Raw genomic sequence first — 18,951 nt, forward strand, 5'->3', positions numbered from 1 at the left:
TATATATATATATATATATATATATTGTTTTCCGTAATTATTTTTTAAAAGGGACAATAATTGCAAATGGTTCGTTCAACATGTAACTTGGTTCTGCAATAGCAACATCACATATTTACCATCAAGTCTCTAATCAAATTCAAAAGAAGAACATACTACATTCACTTCATATCTGCTGTGAAAAGTTAAAAAGTTTGAGATTTTCATCAAATGGAAATTTTTCTTGGTTTATTGTTCTTGAGAGGCAGGCTCGGGGCAACTTCAGTGATCACAAAGAACAAACAATGACGCATTGGTTTGTGGTGTCCTATTGCTAAAGTCCTAGCCTGGTGATCGCCACACTGGGGTTCAAGATCCGTTCAAAATCGTTCGTCCCTTTAGTGGCTGCAACCTTACCATCCTTGTGAACTATGGATGGCGGGTTTTGGGGAACCTTTAAGTCTACTTGATAAGTCATCAGCGGCCATTGCTTGGCCCTCCGTTCCCAGCTTGGATGCAGACGTTGCTTGAGGTCTGAGCATATATATATATAAATATATATATATATATATATATATATATATATATATATATATATATATATATACATATATATGTATATATATATATATATATATATATATATATATATATATATATATATATATATATATATATATATATATATATGGTCAGTCTCTAGGGCATTGTCTTGCTTGCTAGGGCACTGTCACTGTTCGTTGCCTCTGTCATTCATAAGCGGTCCTCTAAAAACCTTAAATCTCCAAGAGACTATCCACCAGCAAAATAGCTTATTAGCTTTGCTTCTTACTTTATTTTACCATACTGAATATTCGTAGAAGAACCTCACTTTACAAGAAGTACGTATATTCCCAATTTGATTTTTTTCATTTTACCTTCAGCTTAGATGATGAAAAGCCTTTTTTCCTTGTTTTGAATGTCAATATCCAACTAGTAAAATGCGGATACACAATATCAATGGTGAATACAACTATATGAGCAAACCAAATTTTGTTTACTTTTTCATGTTTTTTTTTTAACACAGATTTGTTATTGTCACAAGGGTAATAAATTAAATTATTCTAGGCAGATGTCAAAAATAAAATAAGAAAAAAGGTTATCTTATTGTAGTCCGGACTTTAAACAGCACAGGGATGATTGGAAATAAACAATTATTGGTTTCATAAATTGAAAAATTCCCGAGAACTCAAATTCCACTCTAGTTGTGGACCCGTGTTTACTGGGGAGCTTAGAAGTGGCAGCAGGAAGAGCTGATAGGTACAATCTGGTAATATTCAAATCTTAATAATAAAAAAAAAAAAAAAAAGATTCAAGTGTCTCTTTCTTCATTTGAGTCCCGAGGGGACTGGGACCAACAGCAGCTGATTATCGACCACAAAGTTGGACAAAGAAAGGGGCAAGCCAATGGATTGGCAAAATAGTTATGATTGTAACTATGTCAATACAAAGGGTAAAGATGTAGCTGCTTAACAATATTAGGTTTAAAGGCTTGAAAGGGTTGAAGCCATTCATGAGTGGCAAAGGCAAGGGAAAGTGACAATACTGTGACAGCGCCGAGTAAGGGTGTGAACTCAAAGGCAGATTGGAAACGACTGAGTTGTTTATTAAGGAACACGCTTCTTTATATACAAAACCTCAAGGCAACAGGACATGACCTGTTCGAGAGACAGACAATGTTACAGAGCAAAACGGAGACATGATCATTCAGGTTCTTTTTAGTGCGAGGGAAGAGCGCAGATACAAGCATAATATATACAAAAGGAATTATGTACAATTGTGTGACATACGGTTGGTACATGGCTCCCCCCCTAAAAATGACATACTGTACATGTTAAATAGGGCGCCCTGATCTAGAGAGGCGAACTGTAGGCGGGTCATCTGGCAGAAGATAAGCAGGTTTTAGACGATCAATGGAGACCCAGTCTTCTTTACCCCGAATGTTGAGGAGGAATGCTTTCGGACTGCGTCGGATCACAAGGAAAGGGCCCGTGTAAGGGGGCGTTAGTGGTGGCTTGCTGGTGTCGTTGCGCAGGAAGACGTGCGTTGCAGAGTGCAAGTCCGTTGGTATGTGATGCTTCGCTGGGGGCTTGTAAGTCTGGCGGCACGGAGTAAATTTTCCCACGACGTGACGTATGCGCTGGAGATCATCGGAGGAGGTTGTAGAAGGAAAAAATTCGGCAGGGACGACCAACGGGTCGCCATACACCATTTCGGCTGACGAGACGTCGAGGGCGTCTTTAGGAGTGGTCATTAGTCCCAGGAGGACCCAGGGAAGCTGAGTAAACCAGTTGCAATCCTTGCAGCGGGACATCAAAGCTGCTTTGAGGGTGCGATGAAAACGTTCAATCATTCCATTGGCAGCGGGGTTGTAGGCCGTTGTCTGATGTAGGGTGATGCCCAGGAGATTCGCTAATGACGTCCATAATTGAGAGGTGAAAGTGGTTCCCCTGTCAGAAGTAATATGCTCAGGGATACCGAATCTTGAAATCCATCCAGAGAGTAAGGCAGATGTACATGAGGCGGACGTTGCAGTTTCCATGGGAATGGCTTCAGGCCAACGAGTGGAGCGGTCGATGACGGTAAACAGGTAACGATGTCCTTGTGATGTGGGTAGGGGGCCAACAACGTCGACGTGAATGTGTGCGAAATGACGCTGAGGTTGAGGAAAGGTGCCCACTCCTGAATACGTGTGTCGATGTACTTTGGAAGTTTGGCAAGAAGTACAGGCGCGGACCCAATCCTTAGCATCCTTAGAAATGCCGTGCCAAATGAACTTTGCCTTCCGCAGCTGTGCAGTAGAACGGCACGAGGGATGTGAAAGGCCGTGGATGAAATCAAACACCTGTCGGCGCATGGGAGCAGGAATCTAAGGTTGCGGTCTACCAGTACTGACGTCACAGAGGAGGGTGGTGTTGGAGTCTTCGAGGGGAAAGTCTTCCCAATGGAGGGACGTGCAGGATGTCCTACAAGCTTGATACTCTGGATCCTGTCATTGGGCTTCAGCCAGAGCGTTGTAATCCAATCCCAGTTGAACGGCAGCCAACGTGTTTCTTGACAGGGCATCGGCAACGGGATTCATTTTCCCAGGGACGTATTGGAGGGTGCAATTGTATTCAGCCACGGCGGAGAGATGTCGGCGTTGACGGGCGGACCAGGCGTCAGACTGTCGAGTGAAGGCGTGCACCAGAGGCATGTGGTCTGTGCGAATGACGAAGGGCGTACCTTCTAAGAAATGGCGAAAGTGACGGACAGCCAAGTGCACCGCCAGCAATTCTCGATCAAAGGTAGAATAACCCGATTCTGCCTTGGACAGTTTTCTGCTGAAGAAGGCCAATGGGCGGGGCGAGCCTTTGACCACCTGCTCGAGTACTGCACCAATAGCGACGTCGCTGGCATCGGTGGAGAGAAGGAGAGGGGCGTGTGGGATAGGAAAAGTGAGAGCCGCAGCAGTTGATAGGGCCTTCTTTGCATTGCAGAAGGCTGCTTCTTGAAGGGGACCCCACTTCAGGTCCTTTGGCTTGCCCTTGAGGGAGGCATAGAGGGGAGCAAGAGTGGCGGCAATGGCTGGCAGAAAACGGTGATAATAGTTGATCATGCCCAAGAATTCCTGCAGAGCTTTGACGATCGAGGGCATGGGGAAATTCTGAACGGCTGCTACCTTCTCAGGGAGGGGATGGACTCCTTCAGGAGTGATACGGTGCCCTAAGAACGACACTTCGTTGACGCCAAAGGTACACTTGTCGTACCGGACTACAAGGCCGTTTTGTTGCAGGCGGTCGAGCACGATGCGCAGGTGACGGAGGTGTTCCTCTTTTGAGGAGGAGAACACAAGTATGTCGTCCACATAACATACACAGAAAGGGAGGTCCCCTAAGATGCCATCCATGAGACGTTGAAACGTTGCCCCAGCATTACGAAGGCCAAAACAGGAGTAATTGAAGGTGTATGTGCCAAACGGAGTGGTGATGGCGGTCTTGGGGATGTCTTCTGGGTTCATAGGCACCTGATAATACCCCTTCAGGAGGTCGAGCGTAGAGAAAACCTTCGCTTTGTGCAGGTAGGAGGTTACATCGGCAATGTTTGGGAGGGGGTAGTGATCCGGTTCTGTTTGCATGTTCAGGCGCCTGTAATCCCCGCACGGACGGAGGGAGCCGTCTTTCTTCAGAACGATGTGTAAGGGTGACGACCATGGGCTGGAGGCCTTTTGGCAAAGGCCCATTTTCTCCATTTCGGCGAACGTCTGTTTGGCGGCTGCCAATCGTTCCGGTTCCAGACGTCTGAATTTTGCGAAGACTGGGGGTCCCGTCGTCTTGATATGGTGATAAATACCGTGCTTGGCAGGAACCGTGGGCGTTTGGCGAAGTTCTGGACGGAAAACTTCCGGGTACGACGTGAGGAGGTGGGCGTGGGCATCCGTGGGTGCGCTGATGTGGAGAGCGAGGTTAGAGGGGGCGGGTTGAAGAGGTGTCGACAAGTACGAGTCTGCGTTGACCAATCGTCGGTGGGCGACATCGACCAGAAGGTGGAAATGAGAGAGGAAATCCGCACCGAGGATTGGCATTGTGACGTCAGCAACGAGAAACTTCCAATTGAATTTACCGTTTCCGAACGATAATGTGAGGTTCTCGTAACCGTAGGTGGGTATCGCAGATCCGTTGGCAGCTACCAAGCGGACGTCAGCAGATGTAGACAAACTACGTTGTGCCTTGAAGAGTTTCCTTGGCAAAAGAGAACGTTAAGCACCCGTGTCTACCAAAAATCGCACGCCCGTTCCTGCATCCTGTAAAAAGAAAAGATTAGAAACATGGGAGGCCACCGCCACAAGCGATGGCCTACTTACACGTTTTTTGGCCACTGACAATCTTTGGCACATTTCTTCGCGGTTGCCCCGAATCTGAAGTGGTAGTAGCAAAACTGCGGCGGATGGGAGGTAGTAAGTGGTTGTAAAAGTCGTTCGTTGGGGCGCGAGCGATTGGTGGGTGGTGGGCGGCTTTGTCGCCGCTTCGGCACGTCACGGGGTAGGCGTGTATGTCCTACGGCATTCATGTCAGCTTCGGTTGTCGTTGAATAGGCATCCTCGTCGTCAGGGGTGGAGGCGTTGATGGAGGTCTTGAAGTGGCTGTCCATAAGGGCGTCGGCTTTGGTCATCAAGTCCTTTATGGGTAAACTATCGACATCGGGTATGGCAGCGCGCACAGGTTCAGGTAAACGGTGTATCCAAAGGGCACGGAGTAGGTTCACCTCACGAGGAGAGCCGTCTGCGGCAGGTTGAAGGCGAGCGATACTGGTCATTTCCCTGAGGGTAAGCGAAGCCCTTTGGTCCCCCTACGGTTGTTGCGAGAGCTGAAAAAGCTTTGCTATACGGGCGGCTGGCGACGGCGAATACTGCTGCAGAAGGTATGATTTGAGGGCGTCATACGCTATTGGGGTGTCTCCTTGTTCACAAAGCCAGTCGGATATTTCTGGGAAGGTGTCCTCAGGTATCGCCGCGAGAACATAATCCGCTTTGGTGGTTGAGCGAGTCACGCCCCTGATACGAAAGTGGACTTCAGCGCGTTGAAACCAAGCACACGCTTCTCCGCGGGCGAACGGTGAAAGTTTCAATGGGGCGGCTGCAGTGCCAACTGCCGGAGTAGAGTCTGCCTCCGTCATAGTACCAACGATGGAGGGGCGAGGGAGGTGGGGGTGGAAGGCAGTGGGAGCGAGTCGACTTCCGGGGTCACCAATGTGACGGCGCCGAGTAAGGGTGTGAACTCAAAGGCAGATTGGAAACGACTGAGTTGTTTATTAAGGAACACGCTTCTTTATATACAAAACCTCAAGGCAACAGGACATGACCTGTTCGAGAGACAGACAATATTACAGAGCAAAACGGAGACATGATCATTCAGGTTCTTTTTAGTGCGAGGGAAGAGCGCAGATACAAGCATAATATATACAAAAGGAATTATGTACAATTGTGTGACATACAGTTGGTACAATACCCTAGCTAGCAGGACAATGCCTTAGAGACTGACTATATATACATAAAATCAGCACCCAAGCCATTCCCACCCAAGATAGGACCAGGGATGGCCAAGCAATGGCTGTTGATGTCAGCAGAAAGAGCTATAGGCTCCTTAGCTGACAAGGATGGTGAATTTCAAACACTACTAGAAACTATCAAGATTAAGTGGGACTTGAACCCCAGACAGGGACTTTGCAAAAGACAATGAAAGATCGTTTGACTTGAGAATCCAGAAAATTATGAAATGCTGGAAGACAGAGAGAGATGGTGTGACTGGATGATTACCGAGGATCAACAAAGGCTGTCAGGGGAAGAACAACAATGGCTTCTACCGAGGGCTTGAAGAATAAGTGATAGATGAGGGCTTCATACCTGCATTTACTCCATATGAATGTGGGTTGTTCTCATTTCGAACATCAACTTTTCTTTATTATCTTAATTATTTAATTATTGTTATTGCAAGTTTGATTATTTTAATCATTACTATTGTTCAATTATATAAAATTTTCGCATCATCGCGAAATTACACAGAAATATAAAAAAATATAAGCCTCCTTTGACATAACTTTGCTTTAGATTATTACTATGTAAATATCCACTGTATGTTAATTGCAAAACTAAGATATAATTTTTAGAATTTCATTATAATCACTGTTTAAGTAATAACTACAATTGTGGCTGATATGCATCACCAAAACTGTCAAGCTTAGAGTAACCACTGATAAAAAGTAAAGCAGACCATTTACTGTAAATCAGTTTAATCACTGGAGTCTATTCCAGGTGTTCTCCAGTAGCTACAGACAGAGGAAATTCATTATGCCTCTCCCGCCTCCACAAAATATCCCCATTGGTATAAGGAATGTTATCTACTAAGATATGGAAACATGAAACCTCTGAATAAGATAATGACCTCATCTCCATGAAACAAAGTAGGGTAAACATCTTACGCACCCATGAAAAAAATATAAGAATATACATTTATCGAGAAGAATGTTCGTATATTTTATAGACCTATCTCAAAATTGTGGAACATATTTCTTTACGTAAAAAAGTTACCAAAGATTAAGCATTAGACCGTAAATACACAATCATTATATAACTTACTATTCCATGAAAAGTAATCAGTCATAATTTGGGCTTAGTATAAGTAACAAATATACTAAAATGTCAGTTTTTACATTTAAGAATATTATTATGACTTTCCTGTTTCTTACGTGCAAAACAATTTAAAACATTATCAACGTTATCACACTCTCTTAAATGGATGGTAGTGTCCAATCAACGTAATAACAAGTTTGTTTACAATATTTTCCATGTTCTTGGAAGACAGATTGCATAGTCACGTTTAACTATCACTAAAGCTATGACTACATAGCGCTCCACGTGTTTTTTTTTTGTTTTTTTTTCCCAGGTCATTATCGTATTGGCATCTGTAGATATTACTGCAAATGCAGCATAAGTGTTAAGATTTATAATGTTTTGCGTCTAGAATTAGTCTCTTTGGTGTAATACTTTGTAAATTTACGATCTCCTTATTAAGTTTAGTGGTGTCTCAACTTTGCAAAATAACAACGCCTGGTCTAAACAGATCACAATCAACCTTGTGGAGAGTAGATAAGATTTTGAAGCTTCTCTTCTTTAGTTTTCTTGTGCAGTATCATATGTCTAAGGCGAACAAGAAAACCTTGTCTAAAGAGCAGTAATACCAATATACACTGGGAACTGCATTTATTTTATTTTCAGTTGAAATTGTACCCGAGGGGGCTGGTTGGCGTTGTAGCTTAGGGCTTCTTAAAAAGAAAACTGGGTCTCAGTGACTTTTGGCGAAGATGTTCTTCTCTAACCTCTGTTGTTAAAAAAAAATTTAGAATATTTTCGCTGTCTAATATGAATTGGCTTTACTGCCTTCCAGTGACAACTCCGTATTACTCGGTGGTTCTAATCTCAAAGCAACTGTTTTTTAACAGTTTTTCATCATTGAATGTAGTGTGCACTGTTAAATATTTGCATAAAAACGGTAAATGTCTGGCAACATTTATTCCAGGATTTTTACCATTTTAAAAACGGATATATTGACGTTAAACAGTGAAATTACGGTCACCAACCCGCAAAAGATAATAACAAAGTAAGGTAACATTACGGTCGCCTGTATCTTACTAAAATACGGTTGAGGACAGTATATTTTTACGGACATTTTCCGATCAAAATTACGGTTTTTTTCTAACAGTGTAGTTCAAGTATTTTCATCATTGTATCTTGAATCTTTATCTTCATAGTACACCGAAGTAGAAAATATTCTTTCATATGAGTGGCCAATCCTTCGGAAGATCCATAATCAAAACACCTTAATTTAAAAGAAAGACTGGTGTTTCCATTTCCGTTCCATTTTAGCATAAAATCAGCAACTTAATTTTCTAAGTACCATCTACCGTATAGTTCTAGAATTTTCTTCCTTATACTCAGGCAGGCCTTGGGTTAGAACATTACCACAGAAAAGTTTCATTGATGTTTATTTAAGAATCATCAATTAGAATTTCTAATTGAAGCATCTGGTCTCTTTATTTAGATTTTGGATTTCCATTAAGGTTCATTGAGCATACTTGCCACCACCTTACACATAGAAGTTTTAGGCATTTTTCTTTGACACTTATCTTACTCAAATTGTCCAAGTTTTTCTTACGAACATTCTGCGCATGGTTTACTTAGATGTAAACATCAAACATGCAATGGTGATTCTCATGGATCTTTGTTTTGTAAATTTGTACGACATCATCTTATTTTGACAATACTGCTGAATATCAGAGACAGGTTTTAAGTTTATCATTTTACCAAACAATTATCCACTTACCATTACCAAATAGTAAAATTCTTTTCTCGACATTTATCTCAATAAGACCTGTTTTTTACAGGAATTTGAAAGCGTCTCTCAAAACATGATTATGACTCAAATGGTAATTACTTATATAAAATCTGTCTTTCCTCAGCTTCATTGTTACACAGAATAGATACTAGGAAAACTGTACTTTGATCATGTGCTATCCTCTGTATATTATATCCGTTAACTATAATGAATATTCATTTGAATCTATTCTCAACGCAATGTTAATATCTTGATTTATCAAAATCCTCATTAGATTGTTTATTGATAAGGCCTTCTTTTTCTCTAAAAAGTTTAACGAGAGCCGAGATTTTCCATTAGTGTCAGAGATCATTTTATTTGTCCTTAGTTACTACATTTCATTAAACCTTTTATAATCTGAGATATCACTTGCGCTTGAAGAATACTGTAATATATACAGTTTCCTTATAAACGCATCGTGTAACTGCATATACTCCAGCCATTTGTAATTTTATTTTTGTACTGTACGTACTGTAAATTTGGGAGTCAGCCAAAATATGTCAACTATAAACATCGAATGAGACTGATTCTGCCATTGCACGATTCTCTCCTGTCCATGACCTTGATCTGTTTACTTTAATTTGTTTTTCTTTTTTATACCGTTTTGCTTTAGATTTATAGTGATTTTAATCTTAATACTCGTTCTTTTTTATATTTAATCAGTATAGTCTTCATTTCTAGAGAGTGAAGTGTGTGCTAATGATTTTCATTAAGAAAGAAAGATATATAACAGTCTGGGAATATTTCTTGGGTTTGATGCAGGAGAGAGTAACTAATATAAAACACCTGTGCGAGACGTGGAAGAGTAAGAAGTAAAGACAGTGTAAGTCATACATAACCTAATAGAGAGTTTAGGATAAGATTAGTGTGATGATATATGGTTTAGCCATTTAAAGAAAATAGAAGTCTTTATAATGAGAGGATAGTTTGTGTTTAGATATCCTATGCATGAGAAGGACCGATCTGGTGCAACATTGCGCCTCAAACAAGTGATTATTTTGTGTCTTTATTACTGTTTAATGTTCTAATGAATGGAATGATTAGAGTATATCAGAGAGAGAACTGCAGATGTAATTACAAATTTACGTGATAAAAAATAGAGCCGTGAATGGCGTGTGTAGGAGCAGTTGATATTTACCAAATAGAGATATCTTCACTTATCTATGCAGATTTTCTTTGTTATTTACAAAGAAAATCTGCATAGACAAGTGAAGATTTTAAAGCATTCGATAAAGAAAATTCAAATTAAAATTTGCTAGTTGTCTAGTTGAAATGTCTAATTATTAATTGTGGTGAAATTATAAATTGTACTAAGTAATAAAAACTTGGACCAAAACTCTTTGAAGTACTATGTTCAGAGGAATCAAAGTTATAGTTTTATGAGTAATAAAGATATGAAGAAAAACAAAATACTATAGTTAGATCGTGTGGAATAAGCGTTGCAATAATAGGGTTTTGATTTTCAAAATACACAAGAGCTCATGCGTATGGAGAAGAAAGGCATAGCATGTGTAGATGCAGTCGATGTGGTGTTGATGCAAAAAGTTGAAAAATTGACTTGGAAATGATTGATAATCCACTCAACCTAAATCAACTGTTCTTTTAGAGAAAATACCTTATTCGAGAATATATGCATCATCATCATCATCATCATCAACCATAACTATAGTCCATTTCTTTTAGCGATGCATATTTGCACCGACTCGCAGCGGTGCCCTTTTAGCTCGGAAAAGTTTCCGGATCGCTGATTGGTTGAACAAGATAATTCTAACCAATCAGCGATCAAGAAACTTTTCCGAGCTAAAAGGGCACCGCCGCGAGTCGGTGCAAATATGCATCGCTAAAAGAAATGGACTTTAGTCCACTGCAGAGCAAATTCTCATACATGTCCTTGCCCTCCCGTCTGTTTATGGTCTTTCTATGCCAGTCTTTACCCACAAATTTTCTTAGCTCGTCAATCCATAGTCTTCTCTTCTTTCCCCTGCTTCATTTGCAATATCTAAGAACCATTCTGTTAATCTTAATGTCTATCTATTATCTGTCATTCTGTCCATGTTCAGTTCTTTTTACATTTTGTTCGAATATCCTTTACTTTATTATGCTCTCATATCCATGTTGCTCTTTTTCTAACTCTTAGTGTTGCTCCCATCATTATTCTTTCCACAGCTCTTTGAGTTGTAACTTGCTTATGTCCTAAGGTTTTAGTAAGGCAGCTCTAAGTTTCTGATGTATAAGTTAATACTGGTAGAACCACCTGATTAAATATATGTATGCATGCACGTATATTTATAGAAATACCCATACACACATGTACCCCACACTATTCACACACACACACACACACACACACACACACACATAGGCCTATATATATATATATATATATATATATTTATTTATTTATATATATATACATATATATACATATATATATACATATATATACATGTGTGTATACTATACATGCACCTGTTCTTCTCTTCTATTGTGCAAATGTACTTTAAACAATCTTCTTTTTTCCTTCATAAAGCCTTTCGTCTCGTCGCTACAATACTGACTGTCCTCGTGATTTCAATATGTAAATCTATTACCACCGACCTTTCCTTACCTCTAGCCCATGATTTGTCCATTTTATCAGTGTTACTCTCTCTTCCCTCTCATTAAAATTACTTATCTTGATAATAATTACTCCATATATTATTCTTCCTCACCTATTCCAATCCATCTGATTTTTTCAACAACAAAAAATTATAAGATATAGCTAAAATTACTCCCCTTCTCACCATTATAAGCATTAACTAATTCATTCAGCTACAATGTGATAATATATAGCTACAAACTTTTGCCATCTCACTATTCATTTCATATTCTTTCTTGAGAACTATATGTTTCCAACAATAAAATCTGTTTCCAAGCTCATTTCCCAAACACATTAACTCCAGGAATTCCATACCTACATACAAATCTATCTCGAGCTCTGTTACTTTCCTTTACTTTCAAATTACGCAGAACAACCACCCATTCACGTTCTATAACCCCAGTAGACATATATTCAGCCTCTTTCTATATAAACATTCGCTCATTTTTCTTTTCTACTAATGGTTTGTGTACACTGACTGTCACAAGTTTCAATCCTTGAACAAAAACATTTGTACATTTGCTGTCATCACCGGTTTTCCTGACACTTCTCTTGATGCTACTTCCATAGCTTTAGATTTTTTTCGGCAACTGTAGACCAAATCCCTCTTTACATCCTTCATAGCCAGTGGCATAGCTACAAGGGGGAGGGGCAGGGGATATAATTACTAACCAACCTCTGCCCCACAGCTTAATTTCAAGGGAGACTTTGGAGCTTAAGTTTTTATTTGTTTTATACAGAATTGTGGTTCTTACTGTATGGATGGATGGCTATCCCTAAATGCAGGTTAAAGAGACAATGGATGACTTAATCATCTTTACACATTTTCAAAAGTTATGTAGTAACATAACCAGTGCATTAAAGAGCAGTAGGAATAATCCTATTTAAGAGATTTCAAAATCTGAAATGACTTCAATTGAGCACCGTTCCACAGCATTCCATGATCATTACCATTTTCTCAAATGCGACTTGTAAGCAATCCTGTGTCGTGTTCACTATTTCTCTTCATTTATTCTAGTTATAGAAACCTCAAGAGCTAAAAGTTTATTACCATACTAAAATCAAATCAAATAATACCTGCAAGGATTAATTTGCTTCCTATATCACTGGCTATCTTTTGTGATCCATGACACCATGATACATAGTGGCTTCAATTTCCTTGACTTATGTTTAAAAATAAATAGACTCTCAAACATATCTACATCTTGATTAAGTAATTTTTATAACAAACCAATGCATTTTAACTTAACGTTTTAAAGGTTTAAAGGCCACTCGGGAATGGCAGAGGCAAGGGGTGAGATTCCATGATTCACTATAGATATATATATATATATATATATATATATATATATATATATATATATATATATATATATATATGTGTGTGTGTGTGTATATATATATATATATGTATGTATGTATATACATGTATATATATATATATATATATATATATATATATATATATATATAGATATATGTATATATATACATATATATGCATATATATGTATATATATATATATATATATATATATATATATATATATATATATATATATATAGATAGATAGATAGATAGATATAGATATAGATATATGTGTATATATATATATGTATGTTTTCACTATATTTATTGTAAGTATTGCTGCAAAACATGCACGGATGCAATTACAATATATGCAAAATGTTAGATATAACATTTGTAATAAAGGATAAGAATATTGTTATCACTTTCCTCATTATGAATATGTTACAGTAGAGAAAGAAACTGGTACGGAGATGATGCTAGCTTACGTATATATTACTATTCATACCATACATACACACACACACACACACACACACATATATATATATATGTATATATATATATATATATATATATATATATATATGTATATATATATGTATATATATACATATATATACACACACACACACACACATATATATATATATATATATATATACATATATATATATGTGTGTGTGTGTGTGTGTGTGTGTGTATGTATGGTATGAATAGTAATATATACGTAAGCTAGCATCATCTCCGTACCAGTTTCTTTCTCTACTGTAACATATTCATAATGAGGAAAGTGATAACAATATTCTTATCCTTTATTACAAATGTTATATCTAACATTTTGCATATATTGTAATTGCATCCGTGCATGTTTTGCAGCAATACTTACAATAAATATAGTGAAAACATACACACCAAGTCACTTTCCATTCATAGAATTTTACCCATCACATACATTTCGGTGCACATATCTAAATTTCCTCTCGATCAATGATGCTGAAAGAATATTGACTTTTGCTTTCGCGATCGACTGGCTTTCATGGCTACTTGGTATAGCTGTATATAGAAGGAACTTTCGAAATATTCTTATTGGGAAAAATGAGAGCAAGTTATCGTAAAAAAAGTAGCGTTGTCCTGACAACTTAATAATAGCCTTGATTTACTTATATAAATTTCCGGATTGAATATGGGTGTTATTGCGTTGGCAATCTATTTATTGAGTATTTTCTATGATATATTACACACAAGGTTCTTATGTAAACAATTTGAATATGGGAAAAATAAGCTAGTTATAACTCAAAGAGCTCTGCGAAGAAAAATTTTGGAAATAACACTAAGAGACAGAACAAGAGCAACATGGATACGAGAGTAAACTAAAGTAGAGGATATTCTAACAACATATAAGAAAAAGAAATGGACATTGGCAGAATTTATAATGAGAATGACAGACAATAGATGGACATTAAGAATAAGAGAATGGGTCCCTAGAGATTGTAAAGTAAAAGAATCAGGGGAAGAAAGAGAAGACGATAGATTGACGAACTAGGAAAGTTTGCGGGTGTGGACTGGCTCAGGAAGACCATAAATAGAAGCAAGTGGAAGGACATGTCTAAGGCCTTTGTTCTGCATTGTACTAGTAACGGCTGATGATGATGATGATGATAATGATACATACAGTATATTAATATATATGTATATATATATGTGTGTGCGTGCAAGTGTGCATGTGCGTGTGTGCGTATGTGTATGTGCGTCATGAGTTAGTAACGTTGTCGGGAAACTGATTTCAAGATGAGATTTCTTTACTAGTATAGACTGTTCCATCACATTTATTTTCAATTCATTTTAACATCAGCAATTATTCTTAAGTGTCTTTGTACGGTAATAGCTATATTCTAGTTCTTAATATAATTTTTTTTATTATTATTATTTTACCTAATGCTAAAGTGACGATAACTCGAATATGATTCATCTAGAATTCAAACATAGTTAATTCAGATTACACCTCAGTCAGATATCATTAACTTATAGATAATCTATCATACGAGTGTTTTTCAAGGAGCCATTTCTGAAATAGATATCAGTTGACGAGTTTGTCAGTACTTTGAATAAATACTGATTGTATTATCCATAACAATGTAAAAAACTAGCTGTGGGACAAAACTTTCTTGCACAAATATTTCTCTTCTGAAAGGTCTAAACGACACATTTCAAGGCGTATCTTCTTTTGGTAATGCTGATTGTACTGCATGGTGACAAGGCTGCTTTCGGATATGTTTTATCTGCTTGAAATTATGATTGGCGATCAATGTGTAACGGCTGAAACGATTTTCCGGATGGGAAGGCGGGACAGGCCGCAAAAAGTCTTAATTCCAAGACACGGAAGAACATAACCTTGTTTATTACTATTAGCTATAATGAAACTTTGAGGGGAACATACTGAAGTCGTTAACTATTGCTAGTTTACTTCAGTTGGTTTATTGTATAAAGGTTTCAAAATTGCAAAAAAAAATAATAATAATAATAATAATAATAAATTAGCTTCAAAAGGCATTTCTTCCCTTTATTTCCTTCACTTTCCAATTAGCAAAAGAAACACCAACTAGTATTTTTGGAAGAGGAACCGAAAACGACACGACTGTGGATCTTGCATGTTGTTAAAAATTGACAAAAACTTTTTTTTTTTTTTTAAATCAAGCAGACCTCATCATTCACCGGTGCCTAAAACATATGTCGAGAGAAATGAGTTTCAAAGTAAGTCAAATGTCAATAAGAGATATAGAATTATTTTCCTTAGGACAGTTGATAAGACTTCAGTGGCAGACACTAAACTACTCAATTATCAAAGCCAGCAAACACAAGTAATATGATCCACTGCGCTCACCTGGTCGAGGAGGAGCGGAGCTTAGGAAGAACCGAATGGGAATGCGGTGCAAGTGGCGCAGAAACTCACTTACCTTTCCTGTCACAGAGAGAGAGAGAGAGAGAGAGAGAGAGAGAGAGAGAGAGAGATGGTAATTGGTTTACACTAGCTTCGCCTTCATATAACACGTCCATATTTGCTTCTCGAGTGACCTAGTTAAACGTAACTGACTCCCTTAATTAAAGCGTGTAGGTCAAGACCGAAGTTATAGTTTGAATGATCACATTCTTTAAAGAATTAGAATACTTTTTTTTTCAAATAGTTTAACTGATTAAAGCTTGAAGAGACTCTTTTATTTATGTTTTATCGTCTTCCTAAATGATAATACCTTCACTGAAAAAGCTTCTTAATCAGTTATTGATAACTGCTACAGCAGCATTGCAACGCATCATAGATTTCCTCTGTGAATAGATTAAAATCTTTGTATAAAAAAACTCATGTGGATATCTCCATGCAAACAGAGAGAGAGAGAGAGAGAGAGAGAGAGAGAGAGAGAGAGAGAGAGAGAGATGTGTAAATAAAGCTCCACGTATATCGTTACAGCAACTCGTTAAAAAGGATTATCAATAATATGACAAATGCTCTGTACCAATGTGCAAGATTTCAATGAGATGTCATTACAAGATAAGCATTTGAAAACTTAATTGCACTACCTATACATAAGCATAATACAAATACTTGCGTCAAAGTTAAACTATGAAGAAATATCGTTAGCAAGAATGAACTGTCAGTCATCCCGAACAAAAATTAATTTCTTACGCCGGCCAAGCTTTGTTGGCGTTTATGATGACGGAAGATAATTTGCCAACCCCTTCCCCCAACGCACACTCACACACCACCTCACTTTTCTTGCAGTTATCCTGATATCTTGTACCCGATAGAAATTAATTTTTTATCTCAAATATGAAATCTGATGATAATGAAGTCTAACTAAATATTTTTCTCTGCACTTAGTATTTGCAATATTCAATAACTTTCATGTTTGATAGGAAAATTGCAAAGGTTTTTTGTTCTATCACGAGAAAAAGAAATTGGAAATATTATAGATAGATAGATAGATAGATAGATTTTATTTATATGCATATACTGTATATATATATATATATATATATATATATATATATATATATATATATATATGTAATCATATATATATATATATATATATATATATTTCTCTTTTATTTATGTATGAATCCTGAATAGTTTCGTCGTACTTCTTCAAGAAGAAGTAAGAATTAACTAATCAAGATTCACTCTATATTTTAATTTTCCCTGTGGTCCATATGCATATGTGCATAACGTCTTACGAATATTTATGTATATCTATATTTTATTGACACACACAAGCTTTTATATATATATATATATATATATATATATACATATATATATATATATATATATATATATATATATATATATATATATATATATATGTATATATATATATATATTCAGTATTTATATAGTATATATAGAGTATATGTATATGTATATATATATATATATATATATATATATATATATATATATATATGTATAAATACACAGTATTTATATAGTATATATATATATATATATATATATACATATATATTTAGATATGTATACACATTATTTATACAGTATATATAGAGTATATATATAAATATATATATATATATATATATATATATATATATATATATATATATATATATATATTTATATATATATATATATACAGTATATATATATATATATATATATATATATATATATATATACAGGTACATGTATGTATATATATTCATATATATATATATATATATATATATATATATATATATATATATATATATATATATATATGAATATATATACATACATGTACCTGTATATATATATATATACATATATATATATATATATTTATATATATATACATATGTATATATATACATATGTATATATAGATATATATATATATATATATATATATATATATATATATATATATATATGCATGCTACAGTATATGAATGTGACATTGACTATTGTTTGGTTTTCTTCTTTAGAACCACTCTTTGTTAAGGGAAACTGCTTATGATTTATTTATTTGTTTGAGTAAGACTGAATATGAAAGAAGAAAAATATGTATCATTGGTTGTGAAAGTAGATAATTAAAGTTCAGGAATGAAAAACAATAAATAGAAAGAGTTTTGAAAGATCTATATCTGTGTTTAGCCGAATATAATAAAGATCCAATTATTATTGGGTCAGGGGACTTGAATGCAAAGGAAGTTCAGAGATAAAATAATATTTCTTCCATCTTAGGTAGTGAAGCAGAACATATCAAGTACATTGAGTTTTTTTTTTTTTTTTTTTTTTTTTTTTTTTTTTTTTTTTTTTTTTTTTTTTTTTTACATAGGTGATATGAAATAACTATGGAGATGGCACCACTTGTAAAGAAATTGATTATTTGAGATGTTTGGCTTCTAAAAAAAAATATTAATAAGTTGGTCTAAGAAAGAGAAAATGGTGAGGAGAAAATTTTGCAGGTTATGTTTTGATTAAGGTTTGACAGAGCAAAGTACTGGTTGGAAATATAAAATACATTTCTTTATAATTCAAAATGTTAATATAAAAGGAAAATTGCGTTGGAGATGAAAAAGTGAAATTTTTAATATAAAAATGATCAAGAGAAGTAGGTTTGATAATATTAAAAGATGAGATTACATGGAGACAGTAGATTAATTTTGGTCTAGGGTTCAATACATAGAAATGTGAGGAGTGTATGAGGAATAGCCTAAATGGATTTTCCAGTTCTATACTCAACATTAATTACACACACAAACTTAACTCAATAAATTCAACTTCTATTTGTATCATATACAATTTACTCTGTAGCCTACTGCTATAAAAAAAAGAATTGATTTGTCAGAGCTTCCACACATTCTATTTTTTGTTTCCTTCGAGACTTCTCTCACCTTCAAAATCTCTTGCACGGTTATCTGTTCCATAACACCTCTTTTCTCATTCCACTACCCTACATTAGATTTACTACTTAATAACTATACGGATGAGTTAATTTCACTTTTAAGCAATCCATATCAGCATTCATTGCAACATTATTCAGATTTCCATTTCACCTCATAATTGTTACCTGCTA

The 18,951-nt window shown here is 36.1% G+C and overlaps 1 protein-coding gene across 1 annotated transcript in view; it reads right to left on the reverse strand.

Moving 5' to 3' along the window:
* The window catches only part of t (C45 family peptidase tan), a 34,084-nt gene extending 18,183 nt beyond the window's left edge, over positions 1 to 15,901 (reverse strand). Inside the window, exon 1 of the mRNA XM_068356322.1 lies at positions 15,759 to 15,901. The gene's annotated coding sequence lies outside the window, so the exon portion shown is untranslated. The remainder of the gene's footprint in view (positions 1 to 15,758) is intronic.
* Positions 15,902 to 18,951: the final 3,050 nt, after the last annotated feature.

This window comes from Palaemon carinicauda, chromosome 2 (assembly GCF_036898095.1).
Source record: "Palaemon carinicauda isolate YSFRI2023 chromosome 2, ASM3689809v2, whole genome shotgun sequence".
NCBI lineage: Eukaryota > Metazoa > Arthropoda > Malacostraca > Decapoda > Palaemonidae > Palaemon > Palaemon carinicauda.